Source organism: Trachypithecus francoisi, unplaced genomic scaffold (assembly GCF_009764315.1).
Source record: "Trachypithecus francoisi isolate TF-2019V2 unplaced genomic scaffold, Tfra_2.0 Contig00141, whole genome shotgun sequence".
NCBI lineage: Eukaryota > Metazoa > Chordata > Mammalia > Primates > Cercopithecidae > Trachypithecus > Trachypithecus francoisi.
In genome coordinates, this window is record NW_022680489.1 from 55,244 (window position 1) to 72,619 (window position 17,376).

The 17,376-nt window shown below is 51.2% G+C and overlaps 1 long non-coding RNA gene across 1 annotated transcript; it reads right to left on the reverse strand.

Annotated features, from left to right (window-relative positions):
- Positions 1 to 3,602: 3,602 nt before the first annotated feature.
- On the reverse strand, positions 3,603 to 6,393 carry LOC117066982. The gene is made up of 3 exons (XR_004430571.1): positions 6,065 to 6,393; positions 4,754 to 4,867; positions 3,603 to 3,913 (listed from the first exon to the last, which is right to left on the reverse strand). It is a non-coding gene; the product is annotated as an uncharacterized LOC117066982 (long non-coding RNA).
- Between the last annotated feature and the right edge of the window lie 10,983 nt (positions 6,394 to 17,376).

Here is a 17,376-nt window from a genome sequence, read left to right on the forward strand (position 1 = left end):
TTTCCTTGTTGGTTAGCCCACTTGAGGCTGTTACTTGTAGTCAAAGGCCTCCTAACTGATATCTTATCCTCCTCACCCATCATGTCTAGTGTAGGGGGTAGTTGCATTAAATGTTGAGATTGACTTACAAGGTGAGTTGCTTTTACTTAAGGTTAGGTGAGTGTTAGGATTTCTTTTTCTTTTCTCTTTTTGAGACAGAAATTTCTTTTTCTTTTCTTTTCTCTCTTTTTTTTTCTTTTCCTTTCTTTTTTTTTTTTTTTTTTTTTTTTTGAGGCGGAGTCTCGCTCTGTTGCCCGGACTGGAGTGCAGTGGCCGGATCTCAGCTCACTGCAAGCTCCGCCTCCCGGGTTTACGCCATTCTCCTGCCTCAGCCTCCGAGTAGCTGGGACTACAGGCGCCCGCCATCTCGCCCGGCTAGTTTTTGTATTTTTAGTAGAGACGGGGTTTCACCGTGTTAGCCAGGATGGTCTCGATCTCCTGACCTCGTGATCCGCCCGTCTCGGCCTCCCAAAGTGCTGGGATTACAGGCTTGAGCCACCGCGCCCGGCCTCCTTTCTTTTTTTTTTTTAGGATTTCTTCTTTTTTTCTTTTTTCTTTTTTTTTTTTTTTTTTTTTTTTTGAGACGGAGTCTCGCTCTGTCGCCCAGGCTGGAGTGCAGTGGCCGGATCTCAGCTCACTGCAAGCTCCGCCTCCCGGGTTTACGCCATTCTCCTGCCTCAGCCTCCCGAGTAGCTGAGACTACAGGCGCCCGCCATCTCGCCCGGCTAATTTTTTGTATTTTTTTTTAGTAGAGACAGGGTTTCACCGTGTTAGCCAGGATGGTCTCGATCTCCTGACCTCGTGATCCGCCCGTCTTGGCCTCCCAAAGTGCTGGGATTACAGGCTTGAGCCACTGCGCCCAGCTCTTTTCTTTTTTTGAGACAGAGTCTCGCTCTGTCACTCAGGCTGGAGTGCAGCAGCACAATTTTGGCTCACGGCAACCTCCATCTCCCAGGGTCTAACGATCCTCTCACCTCAGCTTCCCAAGGAGCTGGGACTACAGGCATATACCACCACACCAAGCTAATTTTTAAAAATATTTGATAAGAGATGGGGTTTCATCATGTTGCCCAGCCAGGGAGGTCTTGAACTGAGCTCAAGTGATCCATCCACCTCAGCCTCCCACAGTGCTGGGATTACAGGCATGAGTCACCACACCTTGCCAGGCCTTCTTTTTCTTGATTTGAGGGTTTAGTCTAGGTGGGGGTGAGATTGCAACTGAAGCCTGGAGCTGTGAGCCTCATTCTGAGATGACTTTTGGGGAGAAAGGAAACAACAAAAGGCACGGTGTAGGGCTAAAGTGAGGTTTAAGATGCATCCAGAATATAGTTCTGCCCAGGTTGGACGTGGTGGCTCATGCCTGTATTTCCAGCACTTTGGGAGGCCAAGGCAGGCAGATCGCTTTGAGCTCAGGAGTTCGAGACCAGACTGGGCAACTTGGTGAAACCCCATCTCTACAAAAAAAAAAAAAATAGCAAGGTGTTGGTGGCGTGCCTGTAGTCCCAGCTTACACAGGAGGCTGAGGCTGAAGAATTGCTTGAGCCCAAGAGGCAGAGGTTGCAGTGAGCCACTGCACTCCAACCTGTGTAACAGAGTGAGACCCCATCTCAAAAACAAAACAAACAAACAAAAAGAATGCAGTTCTGCCCAGCACTGCCTCTGCATTTTCCTTAAGAGGCTGCAACTTGGCTGCTGATGGGTTTGAGGTTCATGAAAATGTTTTGGAATTAGTGGTGAAGGTTCCACAACTTTTTCGGTATACTGGAAGCTACTGAATTCTCCACTTTAAAATGGTGATTTTTTATGGTATGCAAATTATATTTCTTTTTCTTTTTTTTTTTTGAGGTAGAGTTTCACTCTTGTCACTCAGGCTGGAGTGCAATGGAGCAATCTTGGCTCACTGTAACCTCAGTCTCCTGGATTCAAGCAATTCTCCTGCGTCAGCCTCCCCAGTAGCTGGGACTACAGACATGAGTCACTATGCCTGGCTCTTTTTTTGTTGTTGTTGTTGAGATGGAGATTTACTCTTGTTGCCCAGGCTGGAGTGCAATGGTGCGATCTCGGCTCAACACATCCTCTGCCTCCCAGGTTCAAGTGATTCTCCTGCCTCAGCCACCCGAGTAGCTGGGATTACAGGCATGTGCCACCACACTCAGCTAATTTTGCATTTTTAGTAGAGATGGGGTTTTACCATGTTGCCAAGGTTGATCTCAAACTCCTGACCTCAGGTTATCTGCCCGCCTCAGCCTCCCAACGTGCTGGGATTACAGGCATGAGCCACTGCGCCCAGCCTGCCTGGCTCGTTTTTTGTATTTTTAGTAGAGATAGGGTTTCACCATGTTGGCCAGGCTGATCTCAAACTCCTGACCTCAGGTCATCCACCCGCCTCGGCCTCCTAAAGTGCTGGGATTATTGTGTAAGCCACCATGCCTGGCCTCAATTTTTTAAAAAGAGAAAAAGCAGCAGCCCAGACACCTGCCTCCTGCAGTTTTCCCTCTGCCCTTCATTCTTAGGGTGTCTAGGAGCCATTCTCGGGCTCCCTGGGTGTGTGTCGGGGGTGGAGAGGCGCAGCCCCACCAGCCACACCACACAGGAGCACTTCCTAAAGTCTCTGCTGGGAAGGGCTGGTGGAAGGCTTGCCTGGGGACACTGGGACTGACTCTTTCACCTGAGGGGACGGTTAGCTCCTAAGGTCTGGTCCTCACTGGCCAAATAGCCTCAGGTTGGGGTGGGAGTAGGGGGTGGGGGCAAAGTAATGCTGTTGGGGGGCTGGGGGAGCATGGACTCTGTCATCAGAAAGAACAAGTTCACATCCTGGCTCCCTGCTGCTGAGCTGTGACTTTGGACAAGCTATCTAGATCTCTCTGTGGCTGTTTCTTATCTGGCAAATGGGTATACTAATTCCACCCTTGGCAGGTTTAAATGGCATAATTTACCCAAAAAGCTCAGGGCATCTAGTAGATAACACAGGCTGACTTCCTAAGACCTGTTATTATCATGAGACCAAACATAATGGCAGAATCCTGACCAGGCTGTCTTAGTGATTGAGGACTGATGGTGGCAAGATGTTCCCAGCTCTCCTGCTTTTCTCAGACTGCTCAAAAGCCTTCCTCCCCTCATCCTCGTCACCCACCCCTACCTTGGCCTACCACAGCCTCCCCACCCCCACCGCCAGCCTTTTGCTATGCGCATCAGAAGGTGTGGTAATGTGGGAAATCATATTTCCTTTCTTTTTTTTGAGACAAGGTCTCACTCTGTCATCCAGGCTACAATGCCATGGCACAAACATGGCTCACTGCAGCCTCGACCTCCTGGGCTCAAACGATCCTCCCACCTCAGCCTCCTGAGTGGCTGAGACCACAGACATGCACCACCGCACCTGCTCACTTTTTATTATTTGTAGACATAGTGTCTTCTTCCTACGTTGCCCAGGCTGATCTCCAATTCCTGGGGTCAGGAGATCCTCCCCTCTCAAAGTGCTGGAATTACAGGCATGAGCCACCATGCCTGGCCAGAAATCATATTTTCTGAATCCCAAATCAGAGTACATGGCATAACCAAAATATTTGTTCTTTTACTTTATTTTATTTTTTCTCCAGAATTTAAGAAAATCCGAAATGTAGTTTGGTCAAAGGTTGGACTTTTGGGAACATTTTGATGGCTAGTGTTGATATTTATCACAGCTAGAGAGGGCCGTGGGTGCTCCAGAAGGTGAGGCATGGGTTAAATCACTTTGAATCACATGGGGAGAAAGCTCATGTATTCACACCCCCTGTTCCATTCTCCTTCACTCCTCCTGAGTATCCTCAAAGAGAAAGTCTGTTTGGTCCTAATATGACTTCAGCACCTCTCCAACACTTGCTAAGATCCTTTTCTAATAAAGAGAGAAAGTCACACATTCAGAGACTTTGCGGGGCCATAGTGTCTGGTTAGAATGAAATCTCATTGTTGAAAATGAGTAAATCGGCCGGGCGCGGTGGCTCAAGCCTGTAATCCCAGCACTTTGGGAGGCCGAGACGGGCGGATCACGAGGTCAGGAGATCGAGACCATCCTGGCTAACACGGTGAAACCCCGTCTCTACTAAAAATACAAAAACCAGCCGGGCGAGGTGGCGGGCGCCTGTAGTCCCAGCTACTCGGGAGGCTGAGGCAGGAGAATGGCATAAACCCGGGAGGCGGAGCTTGCAGTGAGCTGAGATCCGGCCACTGCACTCCAGTCCGGGAGACAGAGCGAGACTCCACCTCAAAAAAAAAAAGAAAAAAAAAAAAAAGAAAATTAGTAAATCTAAAGTCTCGTTTTCAGTTGATGTTATTAAGAACAATGCACATCAATGTAAAGAAAAGTGTTCAGAAAATAGCAGAATAGGTTGCATGCAGCTACAGAGTGGAGGTGGCATGGAAATCCCTGGAGTCTGGAAAACACCGGAACACGGGACAACAGAGCTGAGGGCTTGCAGTCAGGGTGCCCTGCAAGTGCCACTCTGTGTGGTCAGAGCATCTTGGTTGGCCGGAGACCCTGTGGGTGAGCAAGGCTAGAGCTGGCAGAACCCCAGAGCTGCACCTGGAAGCCACCTGGCTATGAGCTGAGATTAGCCCCAGTGTCTGCTCTGCCTCAAGGTACCAGATAGGCAATCTGGGGTGGCCCATCCAGCCTTTAGAGTGGGTTGGATGACAGAGGAGCCCAGCACTAGGTCCCTGTGACTCAGATACTGACGTTGGAGGTAGAGGTGGAGGAGGAAGCGTAAATGTCTTCCAATTGTCCAGAAAGACTGGGCAAGGTCCTGGGTCACCTCTCTGTTCTAGGCCCATCAGAGGCTTTCTTCAGGGTCTGGGAGAAGACGGGGGGGCCCCGGAGTGATGGGATCAAGTTCAGACACCCCTGAGCACTGCTCAAGAGGCAGGCAGGTCAGGCCCAAAAGGTGCGTGGGCCTCAGGGAGCCACCTGTTCCCCTCCGGTTCCCCTCCAGTGAAGAGCCACAGAGGAGGGGACTGGGAAACCAGGGTTCCAGCTTCAGCTTTCTCCTGACTGACTGTGTGTCCCTGGACAAGGCACTCACCCCCTCTGGGTCTCAGTGTCCCTCCAGGTTGAAACTGCCAAATGAAGAGTTCTTTGGGTTCTGGAGGCATTGATTGGATGCTCTGCCTCCCCGTGATCCCTGAGGCCAACACCCTTTGTGTGCCTGTCCCCTTTCAAGGCAGACCAGGACACGTGTGCCAGAGCTGGCTGCAGGCCTCTGGCTACCCCAGCCTTCAGCAGAGGCTTGTCCTCCTAGGTGAGGGGTTGTCCATGCCCAGCCTCGTGAGGCCTGCATGGTTTTGGGCAGTGCCCAGTGGCACTATTGGCAGGTTCCAGGCACTAAAGGAAGAGGCCAAGACCCTGAAAGATGAGGGAGGAAGACAGGGAAGGAAGAGGTGCCTGCAGAGAGGGTGCCGGTGGCTGCCCCTCACGAATGTGCCAAAGGTTGCCAACTTGAGTTTAAGCCTTGGTTCCAGAAAACAAAGGCCCTTCTCTGGGGGCCTTAACCCCTCGGAGCCCCCAACCCTGGGCCGGTTGAGCTGCCCCAAGGGAACTAGTCCCAGAAGGGCCTGCTTGTTGGCTGCGAAGTGGCTGGGAGGGAAGTTTTAATGATACACAACACAAGACACAGGGGGGAAAGGGAGAGGGGGGTGGTGGAGGAGAGAAGGGAGGTTGGGGGGAGAAAGAAAGACCTCCTGCCAGGCCTGTTGCCAGGAGACGGCCAGGCAGCCAGAATCAGCCCTGCTCTTTTCACAGTTGGCTTTAAGCACCGAGAGAAAGCCCGGGCCATAAAGAGGGACATGTGTTGCTGGGTGTGTAAGGCTAGCCTCTGCAGTTAGGGGAGCCCCTGCCCCCGCCCCTGCCGCTGCACCGAGAGAGCCCCTTGCGCCCCCAGCCCTGCCTCCGCGCCTGGGGGTTATGGATGAACGATAGAGCTGCCGAGCAATGGAAAAGGCAGGGGTGGCCCCGGCCTTCCAATGTCGCAGTCACTTTGGGGGTGAAACTCACCAGCTGGGCCCCAGGGAGCTGGCAGGGGCTGGCAGGGTGGGGAGGCCTGGGATTCCAGCATGGCATGTCCACAGGAAAGTATTCCTATTGGCTCAGGACGGCCCATCCAGGCGGCGGGGAGGGTGGTGTCTGCATTTCTAGGAATCCTCAACAGGGCACTCAGAAGGGAGCTGACAAGTCACAGAAACCTGCATTCTGGCTCCTGGTTCTTGTCACGGATGCCATAGTGGGAACAGCCCCCTTTAGGCTGCACCTTGGCACTTGGGGACTGTCCCTGCAGCGCAGTGGCCGCTGTGTCCCTGAAGAGTCCACCACACAGCCAGGAAAGAGCGAAAAGAGGGCGAGGGTTGTTGACAAAACAAGGACTCAAGGATCCTAGGCCCTGGCTGCCAATCCAGAGCGATGTCAGTTGAAGAGTGACGTGGTACTCTCAACACAGAGGACGTCAGCAAACGGGGAAGCAGCGTGTGTGTGGAAGCTGGGCCTGAGCCCTGACGGTTCAAGTGACCTCCCTGGGTGATGGCTTCTTCCATGTGATTTTACATCCCACTGAAAGCAAGCTGCAATTTCTTTTTTTTTTTTTTTTTTGAGGCGGAGTCTCGCTCTGTCGCCCGGACTGGAGTGCAGTGGCCGGATCTCAGCTCACTGCAAGCTCCGCCTCCCGGGTTTACGCCATTCTCCTGCCTCAGCCTCCCGAGTAGCTGGGACTACAGGCGCCCGCCACCTCGCCCGGCTAGTTTTTGTATTTTTAGTAGAGACGGGGTTTCACCGTGTTAGCCAGGGTGGTCTCGATCTCCTGACCTCGTGATCCGCCCGTCTTGGCCTCCCAAAGTGCTGGGATTACAGGCTTGAGCCACCGCGCCTGGCCGCAAGCTGCAATTTCTGTTGCTTCTTGTATCAATTGCATGAAAGGAAGGGCAGTTTCTTTTGATCCTCTGGCATGCCAAGGCCTGAGTGCCAGTCCTGGGAGCCTTACCAGCCCTCTAAGAAGAATCAGAAGGCGAGTGTTAGGGAGGAAGGGACAGCCAACCCACCCCGATTCCCCATCTGGTCACCTGGCCACCTGACTTCTCTCTGAGCTTTTGGAGGCACTGCTGGAGGCTGACCTGAGCTCAAACTCAAACCCCAGTCTCCTGCTCGGTGTGGTGGGCAGCCCTGCTTCCCCGGCTCATGGAGTGAGCAAGAGTGTGTGTGAGCCAGTTCTGAACAAAATCAAGAAATTGGCCGGGCGCGGTGGCTCAAGCCTGTAATCCCAGCACTTTGGGAGGCCGAGACGGGCGGATCACGAGGTCAGGAGATCAAGACCATCCTGGCTAACACGGTGAAACCCCGTCTCTACTAAAAAATACAAAAAACTAGCCGGGCGAGGTGGCGGGCGCCTGTAGTCCCAGCTACTCGGGAGGCTGAGGCAGGAGAATGGCGTAAACCCGGGAGGCGGAGCTTGCAGTGAGCTGAGATCCGGCCACTGCACTCCAGCCCGGGCGACAGAGCGAGACTCCGTCTCAAAAAAAAAAAAAAAAAAAGAAATCACTGTATCTTCCAAGAAATCTTTGACTCTGTGCCTATGTGTGCACTGAGCTGTTTCCCACGTGAGTGAGTGTCCTGGAAAACAGGCCTCCCTGGGGAAGAAGTGAGCCAGCCTACCTGCTGGAAACCACTGGGGGCTCCTGATCGGGAGGCTTGCTTTTCCTCCAACTTCCTTCACCTCTCTTTTCTGGCTGGAGTGTGTGGTTCTGCTAGTTCTGGAGTCTTTCCTGTCCCCATTCTGGACCATGTCCCACCCCAGGTATCAAGAATGGCTCATACCTGTAATCCCAGCATCTTGGGAGGCTGAGGCAGGAGGATCACTTGAGGCCAAGAGTTTGAGACCAACCTGGGCAGCATAGTGAGACCCTGTCTCTGCAAAAAATTTAAAACTAAGCCAGGTGTGGTGGCATGTGTCCACAATCTCAGCTATTCGGGAGGCTGAGGGGAGAGGATCACTTGAGCCCAGGGATGTGAGGCGGCAGTGAGCTAGGATGGCACCACTACACTCAAGCCTGGTTGATGGAGTGAGACTCTGTTTCAAAAAATAAAAAAAGAAAATGACTTACTTCCAGAGAGGCCGAATCTCCATGAGGTGGTAACCAAAAGGGTAGATTTGCCGACCCTTAGGGGGAAGCGGTGTCCCGGGCAGTGACTGGAGAAGCAGGTGGTGCTGGGTCTGACTGCAGGAGGGAGGCCTTCTGGGTTCTGCCTCTGGGAGAGGGCAGGCTGCTGGGGAGGGTGCGCAGTAGGAGATGGAGAGATAGGCCACCAAAGAGCCCACTAGGGCACCTGGCAAGTTCTGCTAGGCCCGCCGAGGCATGGCTGGGCTTTACAACAGGGGGTACGGAGTTCCCTGAGTGGAAAGCTCCTCTTGCTGGCTTGCCCCTGATTTCATCCCAAGAATGGTCAACTCTAGCAAGCAAATCTACCTGCTAGGCTGTAGGTAGAGGCTCAGTCCTGTCCCTGAGGCTGGGCACAGGCTTGGTCCTTCTCGCCTGTCCTCCCCTTCCCTGTGCTCTGTCATACCCCTCCCCCATGCAGGGGAACCAGTTTTAACCTGGAAGGCTCCCTCTGCCCTCTCACAACTCAGCACCCCTGTTATTCCTTCAGAACCCCTGGTCGGCTCCCCAAGGGCTTCTTCCCCCCCACCCTCATATACTCTTAGAGTCTGTGGCTTCTGTTTCTCTAGTTTGTTCAGGGGAGAGTCCCCGGAGGCCCACCTTACCCCCGAGAAGCACTCCAAAGAATGGCCATTGAGCTCGCCTGTCGGTGTTCCTCCCCCAGGCAGCACCAAACTCCCTAGATTGGCCCTCAGTCTCCCTTCTTCTTCTTATTTGTTTTGGAGACAGGATCTTGCTCTGTTGTCTAGGCTGCAGTGCAGTACTGCCATCAGCGCTCACTGTAGCCTGCATCTCCTGGGCTCAAGTGATCCTACCACCTCAGCCTCCTGAGTAGCTAGCACTACAGGCACACACACCACCACACCTGGCTAATTTTTTTTTTTTTTTTTTTTTTTTTTTAGACGGAGTCTCGCTCTGTCACCCAGGCTGGAGTGCAGTGGCCGGATCTCAGCTCACTGCAAGCTCCGCCTCCCGGGTTCACGCCATTCTCCTGCCTCAGCCTCCCAAGTAGCTGGGACTACAGGCGCCCGCCAACGCGCCCGGCTAGTTTTTTGTATTTTTTTTTTTTTTTTAGTAGAGACGAGGTTTCACCATGTTAGCCAGGATGGTCTCGATCTCCTGACCTCGTGATCCGCCCGCCTCGGCCTCCCAAAGTGCTGGGATTACAGGCTTGAGCCACCGTGCCCGGCCTCCACCTGGCTAATTTTTTTGATTTTTAGTAGACAGATGAGGTCTTGCCATGTTTTCCAGGCTGGTTTCAAACTCCTGAGCTCGAGCGATGCTCCTGCCTTGGCCTCCCAAAGTGTTGGGATTACGGGCATGAGCCACCTCACCCAGCTCAGTCTCCCTTATTCTTAATGAGGGGACCATGAGTTAATCTCTTAGGTCCACCCTCACCTCCTCCAGGAAGCCTCCCTAATTTACACCCCTCCCTCTTTGTGCCTTCTAGCTTCTCATCAGTGTAGTCATTCCTGACCTAGAGTGGCCTTCAGCAGTTGCCAAGATTTGTCCCCAAAGCTCAGGGCTGGTGGTCAGGTGGGTTAGGGATGAGTTGTCAGGGGTTGGGAGAGTACCTCTCCTAATGCAATGAGGAACAGATCTAGCTGGGTTGGAGGGAAGGGAGGAGGGCCTGGGCCCCCTTAGCTAGCCCCCTTCACTCCTCACCTCTGCACCGCTGCCTAGACTCTTGACCAGGAAGTTGAGCTAAAGGAGAGTGGAGACAGGAGACAGGGCTCTTCTCTCTGGGATAGGACTCTCCCCATGGGGCTCTTCAGAGGTGAGGTCCTGCCTCTGGGGCCCCTGGGAGTCCCTAGACCTTAAAGGTATTGTGCCCACACATTCTGGATGGGGCCTGTGAAGATGGTCAGGGTCATAGTGCCACCTGCTGGGGCTCCCAGGAACAACAGCTGGAGAGACGCTGACATACGTGTGTGTGTGTGTGTGTGTGTGTGTGTGTGTGTGTGTGTCTCAGTTGTGGTGGTGGTGGGGCAATTAATAACACCTCACCACAGATCTTAAAATTCGCCTGATATTGAACCCTCACCCCCCCCTTCCAAGGAAGCAGCCAAAAGAGCGCAGAGAAATGATACTGGAATTCAGCTGGGGCTCCCGGGGAAAGCCAGGGCCACAGGGACATGATTGCACGCCTTGGAACTAGTGTTTTTTGAACTTCATTCACAAAGCCTGGTTTCTAGGGATGGTTTATCTTTTCATGGACCTAGAAGGAAAGTGGAGATTGTTCTTTGTGCTTCTATGTGAAATGGGGTTTTAAGGGCAAAAAACAAGTAAGCACTTTGGATATCTTTGCGTTTTATTACATTGATAACAGGAAGAAAAGCATGTTACATTGTAAATGTCGATGATTAGAAACAGTCCAAGGTGATCATTGTAATGTCAATTTCTGAAGCAGATGGGAAAAGTAAGTAGGATAATGAAATGAATAAGCACAGTGCCTCTCACTTGCTAAATACTCTGCATGTTGGGAAACTCATTGATAAAATGAAACCCGCTGTAAAGAAAGTGATTGGCCTTCTTGGCAAGCCAGGCTGGAGGTGAGCAGGGTTGGCCAGGTTCATGGGGTGATGTCTTGGTTGGAAGCCACTAGGTGACCTGTGTCCTGCTGAGACACAAGTATGCTGCTCAGCTGGGATTATTTTTAAAAAGCTAGATGTGTGAATAAAGAATTTGGGGGATTACAATTTTGGTTTGTAAATGAAACCTTTGTTTTAGGAAGAACTCAGCATAGGACCCTTGCAAGTACTTCTTCTCTCTTTTTTTTTTTTTTTTCGGGACAGAGTCTCGTTCTGTCACCCAGGCTGGAGTGCAGTGGTGCGATCTCGGCTCACTGCAACCTCCACCTCCCAGTTTCAAGCAATTCTCCTGCCTCAGCCTCCCAAGTAGCTGGGACTACAGGTGCCCGCCACCATGCCTGGCTAATTTTTGTATTTTTAGTAGAGATGGGGTTCCACCATGTTGGCCAGACTGGTCTTGATCTCTTGACCTCATGATCTGCCCGCCTTGGCCTCCCAAAATGCTGAGATTACAGGCGTGAGCCACCGCGCCTGGCTGCACCTTGCAAGTATTTCACATGACATTTGTTTTGCTCCTTTCATCCCTTTACTTATATAACCAAACTCCACCTGAAGTGGCAAGGCTGGCCTGATAACCTACTCATGTAGCCAAATGCAGATGCTTCTTAGGCAGAATTTAGAGAATAAATGGGAGAATATTTGGGGGGCTGGAGGGTGGGACTGATGTTGGGGGATCAGCAAGCACCAGGCCACCATCTTGGTGTATGACATTTGTTTCCGCATTGAATCCTCACTAGAACCCTATGCAAGAGCTGCCGCTACCACCCTCGTTTTACAAATAAGGGACTTGTGGCCCAGGCAGGCTATGTCACCTGTCTGAGGTCATAGTCCTGATAAACGCTAGAACTGGGATGTGAACCCAGAGAGTCTGGGGTGACTCCAAAGGGCTGAGGCTGGAAACATAGGAAGGTGGTGATGCCCCTGCTGGGAATGTGCCTGGGGGAAGGTTTGGAGGGATGGCTTATGGTCAGTGGGATTTAGTTTCCCACTCACCAGGCAGAGGACTGACCTGGTATGTGCTTTCAGGGCTGACATGCACAATTGTGCGTGTTGTGCACTGCAAAAGGTTACCCCACATATGAGGACACTGTGCACATCACGGCCATATTTGCAGTGACTGTTTTCTGACAGTTGGAAATAAAGTGCCTGGAGGAGGAGGGACCTCTTTCTAAATCACTTAGAGGGGCTTCATGGGTGGTTGGCCTTTTCCACGTGTATATCACCATCTTCCTCCACCCAAGCGAGTGAGCAGGTACTGGGGCAACTTCAGGCCATTGCTCCAACCCCTGTGTTGAGGGGGTGGAGGAACCTTTTGCATTTTCTGCTCCCTCTTCACTTCTCCCAGAGGTCATGGGAGGGGCAACAGACAGCAAAAGCCTTCTCTGTGTCACTGGCCCTGCTGTTTTTTTCTCTCTGAGGCATCTCTCTGGCTGAAGATGCAGGCTCTTGCCATCCCTGCAGGAACAGGATCGCATAATTGGTGGTAAGGTGGGGAGGGAAGGAAGGAGAAGAGAGGAAGAGTCCAGTGGGTCAGTGGATCAGAAGAGATAGAACAGGGACTGCCTTAAAAAAAAAAAAAAATTATAGACCACGTGTGGTGGCTCATGCTTGTAATCCCAAGTCTTTGGAAGGCCAAGGCAGGAGGATCACCTGAACCCAGGAGTTCAAGACCAGCATGGGCAACATACTGAGACCCCATTTTACAAAAAATGAAAACATTAGCCAGGCATGGTGGTGCTTGCCTGTTATCCCAGCTTCTCAGGAGGCTAAGGCAGGAGGATCACTTGAGCCTAGGAGGTCAAGGCTGCAGTGAGCCGTGATGGTGCCACTGCACTCCAGCCTGGGCAACAGAGCGAGACCCTGTCTCAAAGTAAATAAATTAATTTTAAAAATTAAAAATAAAATGTAAAAAGTACATATACACACACATCCACATGTATGTAAAATGTCATAGATCATTTGGGTTGTTGTAACAAGCATATAAGTATATCAAGTATATCAGCCTTCAAACAAATACAGTCCATAAAAATCTGGGTTTACAAAAACAGATAGTTTGGCATAGAGGCCTGTGCAGAGAGAGGGGATTAGTCACCATATAAAATGGTTTCCAGGGAGTTGTTGTCTTTTCTAAATAATTTTGTTTTGTTTTTTGAGACAGAGTCTCACTCTGTCGAATTCAAGCCATTCTCCTGCCTCAGCCTCCTGAATAGCTGGGATTACAGGTGCCCGCCACCACACCCAGCTAATTTTTGTATTTTTAGTAGAGACAGCCTTTCACCATGGTGGCCAGGCTGGTCTCGAACTCCTGACCTCAGGTGATTCACTCGCCTCGGCCTCCCAAAATGCTGGGATTACAGGCGTGAGCCACCGCACCTGGCCTCTAAAGAATTTTAAGTGAATTTCCAAGAGTTTCAAATATGATTGTTATGTTTATGGAATGCTTATTCTATTAGCTCTGAGCTCATGCTATTATGTCTGTGGCCATGCGACCCAGCATACACTCTGTCCTTGTGGCCACTGCCAATGGGACTAGCTGTGGGTACATGACCCTTGGCACCCTTAGCCCTTGGCGGATCCAGCTAGCACTGATGTGGTGTCCCCTTTTTTCTCAGACACTTGCATCAGGAGGTATGGTAGATGCCACTGGGCCCCAAAGCCGTATGACTATAGCACAACACAGGCATCAAGGCAGCCATGACTGCCATGCACAGGCTGTAAATTCTTTATATATATATATATATAATGTGTATATATATTTTATTATACCTTAAGTTCTAGGGTACATGTGCACAATGTGCAGGTTTGTTACGCAGGTATACATGTGCCATGTTGATGTGCTGCACCCATCAACTCGTCATTTACACTAGGCATTTCTCCCAATGCTCTCCCTCCCCCAGCTCCCCACCCTCCAAGAGGTCCAGGTGTATGATGTTCCCTGCCCTGTGTCCATGTGTTCTGATTATTCAGTTCCCACCTATGAGAACATGCAGTCTTTGGTTTTCTGTCCTTGTGATAGTTTGCTGAGAATGATGGTTTCCAGCTTCATCCGTGTCCCTGCAAAGGACATGAACTCATCCTTTTCATGGCTGCATAGTATTCCATGGTGTATATGTGTCACATTTTCTTTTCTTTTTTTTTGATACGGAGTCTCACTCTGTCACCCAGGCTGGAGTACAGTGGCATGATCTCGGCTCACTGCAAGCTCTGCCTCCCGGGTTCATGCCATTCTCCTGCCTCAGCCTCCCGAGTAGCTGGGACTATAGGTGCCTGCCACCACGCCCAGCTAATTTTTTATATTTTTAGCAGAGACGGGGTTTCACCCTGTTAGCCAGGATGGTCTTGATCTCCTGACCTCGTGATCCACCCACCTCGGCCTCCCAAAGTGCTGGGATTACAGGCATGAGCCACCATCCCCAGCCCATTTTCTTAATCCAGTCTATCATTGATGGACATTTGGGTTGGTTCCAAGTCTTTGCTATTATGAATAGTGCCACGATAAACATACATGTGCATGTGTCTTTATAGTAGCATGATTTATAATCCTTTGGGTATATACTCAGTAATGAGATCGCTGGGTCAAATGGTATTTCTAGTTCTAGATCTTTGAGGAATCGCCACACTGTCTTCCACAATGGTTTACACTCCCACCAACAATGTAAAAGCATTCCTATTTCTCCTCATCCTCTCCAGCATCTGTTGTTTCCTGACTTTTTAATGATCGCCATTCTAACTGGCATGAGCTGGTATCTCATTGTGGTTTTGATTTGCATTTCTCTGATGACCAGTGATGATGAGCATTTTTTCATGTCTGTTGGCTGCATAAATGTCTTCTTTTGAGAAGTGTATGTTCACATCCTTTGCCCACTTTTTGATGGGGTTGTTTATTTCTTGTAAATTTGTTTAAGTTCTTTGTAGATTCTGGATATTAGCCCTTTGCAGGCTGTAAATTCTAAGCATCAGGAAGTAGGTGTGAGTAGAAGTGGAGGCAGAAAGTAGCCGGTTCTGTTTTCCAACTGCATTCTCCTTTCCTGTGCCCTGTGTAATCACCATGGAACCCCTTTCCCGAGGCTACTTCCAACAGGAGGCAGAGGGTGGGAGAATTCAGGTCAGAAGGCTCATCCCTAGGAAAGAGGGTGCCAACAGACAAGGCTCCTTGGAAGCCTGACAAATCAAATTTACCATTTATTGAGCACCTACTATGTGCCAGGAACACTACACACATAATTTCATTTAATCTTCACAAGCAGCCCAAAGAGCAGCTTTCTCCCTATGTACAGTCAGAGAAACGGAGGCTCTGAGAGATTGTAAGGGACTTGCCCAAGGTCACTCAGCTAGGAAGGAAAGCCAAAAGGCCAGCCTAGGTATCCTGGCCGTCCAGGACCAGAGACACTGCTGTGAAGCTTCCCAGTGGGAAGAAGAAAAGTCAGGTATCAATATTCATCCCCGAGTGAGAGTTAAGAGTTCAGCCCTGTCCCAGGCACCTCTGGGCGGGTGGGTGGAGAATCCGAAAGAAAGAGGCCCCTCCCTGGTCCTCAAGGTCGTGCCAACAGGCCAACTAAGCCATGTCCCAAATTGAGAGCGGGTTAAGCAACAGGGCTTCGGAGAAGGGAGTGCTGGGGGCTGCAATGCCAGAGGGTTCCTTGAGGAGACGGGGCTGGTGGGCGTTTAGGGGGTGGCTAGGAGCAGGACCGGGAGGAACGGACCCTCTGGACTCGGGAGTGCGGGGTAGATGGAGGCAGGGGAGATGGAGGCTCTGCAGTGTGAGGCAGACGGACGGGGAAGGCCGCATCCAGCTGAGAGACCTTGAGCAACCACGTCCTCCTCTGAGCTCCGCGTTTGCCGTGTGCAAAGTGAAGGGGTAGGCCGATCCCGCAGGCCCTTGCTCTCCTCTGCGGTGTGGGGGGGGGTCTCTGGTCCGCGGGAGGACAGCCCCTGCTGCGCCGAGCGTCCTCCAACGTCCGCGGCCACCGCGAGCAGCGCTGACCGGCAGGGGGCGCTCCTGCAGAAGGCTGGCGTAGGTGGCGCCATTGGCACAGCCTGGGCTGGCCTGGGGACCCGGGAGGCTTCCCCCTCCATCCCTCCCGGTCCGCTCCCACCACTTGCCTTCTCACACCGCCCCTTCCCACTCCATGTTCTGGGATTATAGGCTTGGGAAGTTGCTGGTATCTAGGTCCTTGAGCAGGTCACTTCGCCTCTCTGTGCCTCTGTTTCTTCAGACACAAACTGGGTTGTGTGAGGAAGAGATGAGTTATTGGTCAGGAGAGCCTTCCAGCCACAGGTGAGGTAGATACGCCACCGTTGCACGCCCCAATATCATTCCCAGGGCAGGGGCTGCGGCTCTACCACCTCAGGGTTACAGTTTGCTCTAAATATTTATTTGTTTGTTTGTTTTTTTCAGACAGGGTCTCCCTCTGTTGCCCAGGCTGGAGTGTAGTGGTGCAATCATGGCTCACTGCAGCCTTAAACTCTTGGGCTCAAATCATCCTCCTGCCTCAGCCTTTCGAGTAGCTGGGACCAGAGGTGCATACCACCATGCCCAGCTATTAATTTTTTTTTGTAGAGATGAGATCTTGCTATGGTGCCCCAGGCTGGTCTCGAACTCCTGGGCTCAAGCAATCCTCCTGTCTCAGTCTCCCAAAGTGCTGGGATTACAGGCGTGAGCCACTGTACCCTGCTTTAAACTTTTATTCAAACTCCTTTTGTGCAAAGATAGAAATAATTCCTGGATCCTACAGATGGCCTGGCATGGTGAGTGATGCTCAAAACGTAGCTGTGGAATGATTAGTTTTTTTAAATCATCTGGACAGAAGCTATTAGAAAATCAGACAGTGCATCTCTTCTGAATCACACCAGAAGATGTCCACATTCATCTTCACATTTCTCACCACTGTTCTGTGAGGAAGACAGACAGTTTGTATCCATTTTATGGATGAGGAAACCAAGGTCACAGAGGAAGCCAGAGACAAGATTTTAAGTTAGGACCTAGAGTTCTCTCCATGCAACCTCAGGTAAATGAGCCTGTGGTTGCCAGTGACTCCTATTGGAGACATGTGGTATTGCAACCAGGCCACATTAGACACTGAATGCCCCTCATGAGGAAGAAGATGGGCACATTCTGGGTGACAAGATCAGAGAGGAAGAAACTAGGGTAGATATTAATATTGGAGCTAGAGGGGATAAAAATGATATTTCAGAATCAATAGCAGATTGGAAAGGCTTAGCTAGCTTAAAAACGTTCCCCTTTTTTTTTTTTTTTTTTTTGGAGAGGGAGTCTCACTCTGTCACCCAGGCTGGAGTGCAGTGGCATGATCTCGGCTCACTGCAAGCTCACCCTCCCTGGTTCACACCATTCTCCTGCCTCAGCCTCCCAAGTTGCTGGGACTACAGGTGCCCGCCACCACGCCCGGCTAATTTTTTTGTATTTTTAGCAGAGACAGGGTTTCCCCATGTTAGTTAGCCAGGATGGTCTCGATCTCCTGACCTCTTGATGCGCCCACCTAGGCCTCCCAAAGTGCTGGGATTACAGGCATGAGCCACTGCACCTGGTAAAACATTCTCTATCCTTAAGTTCCCA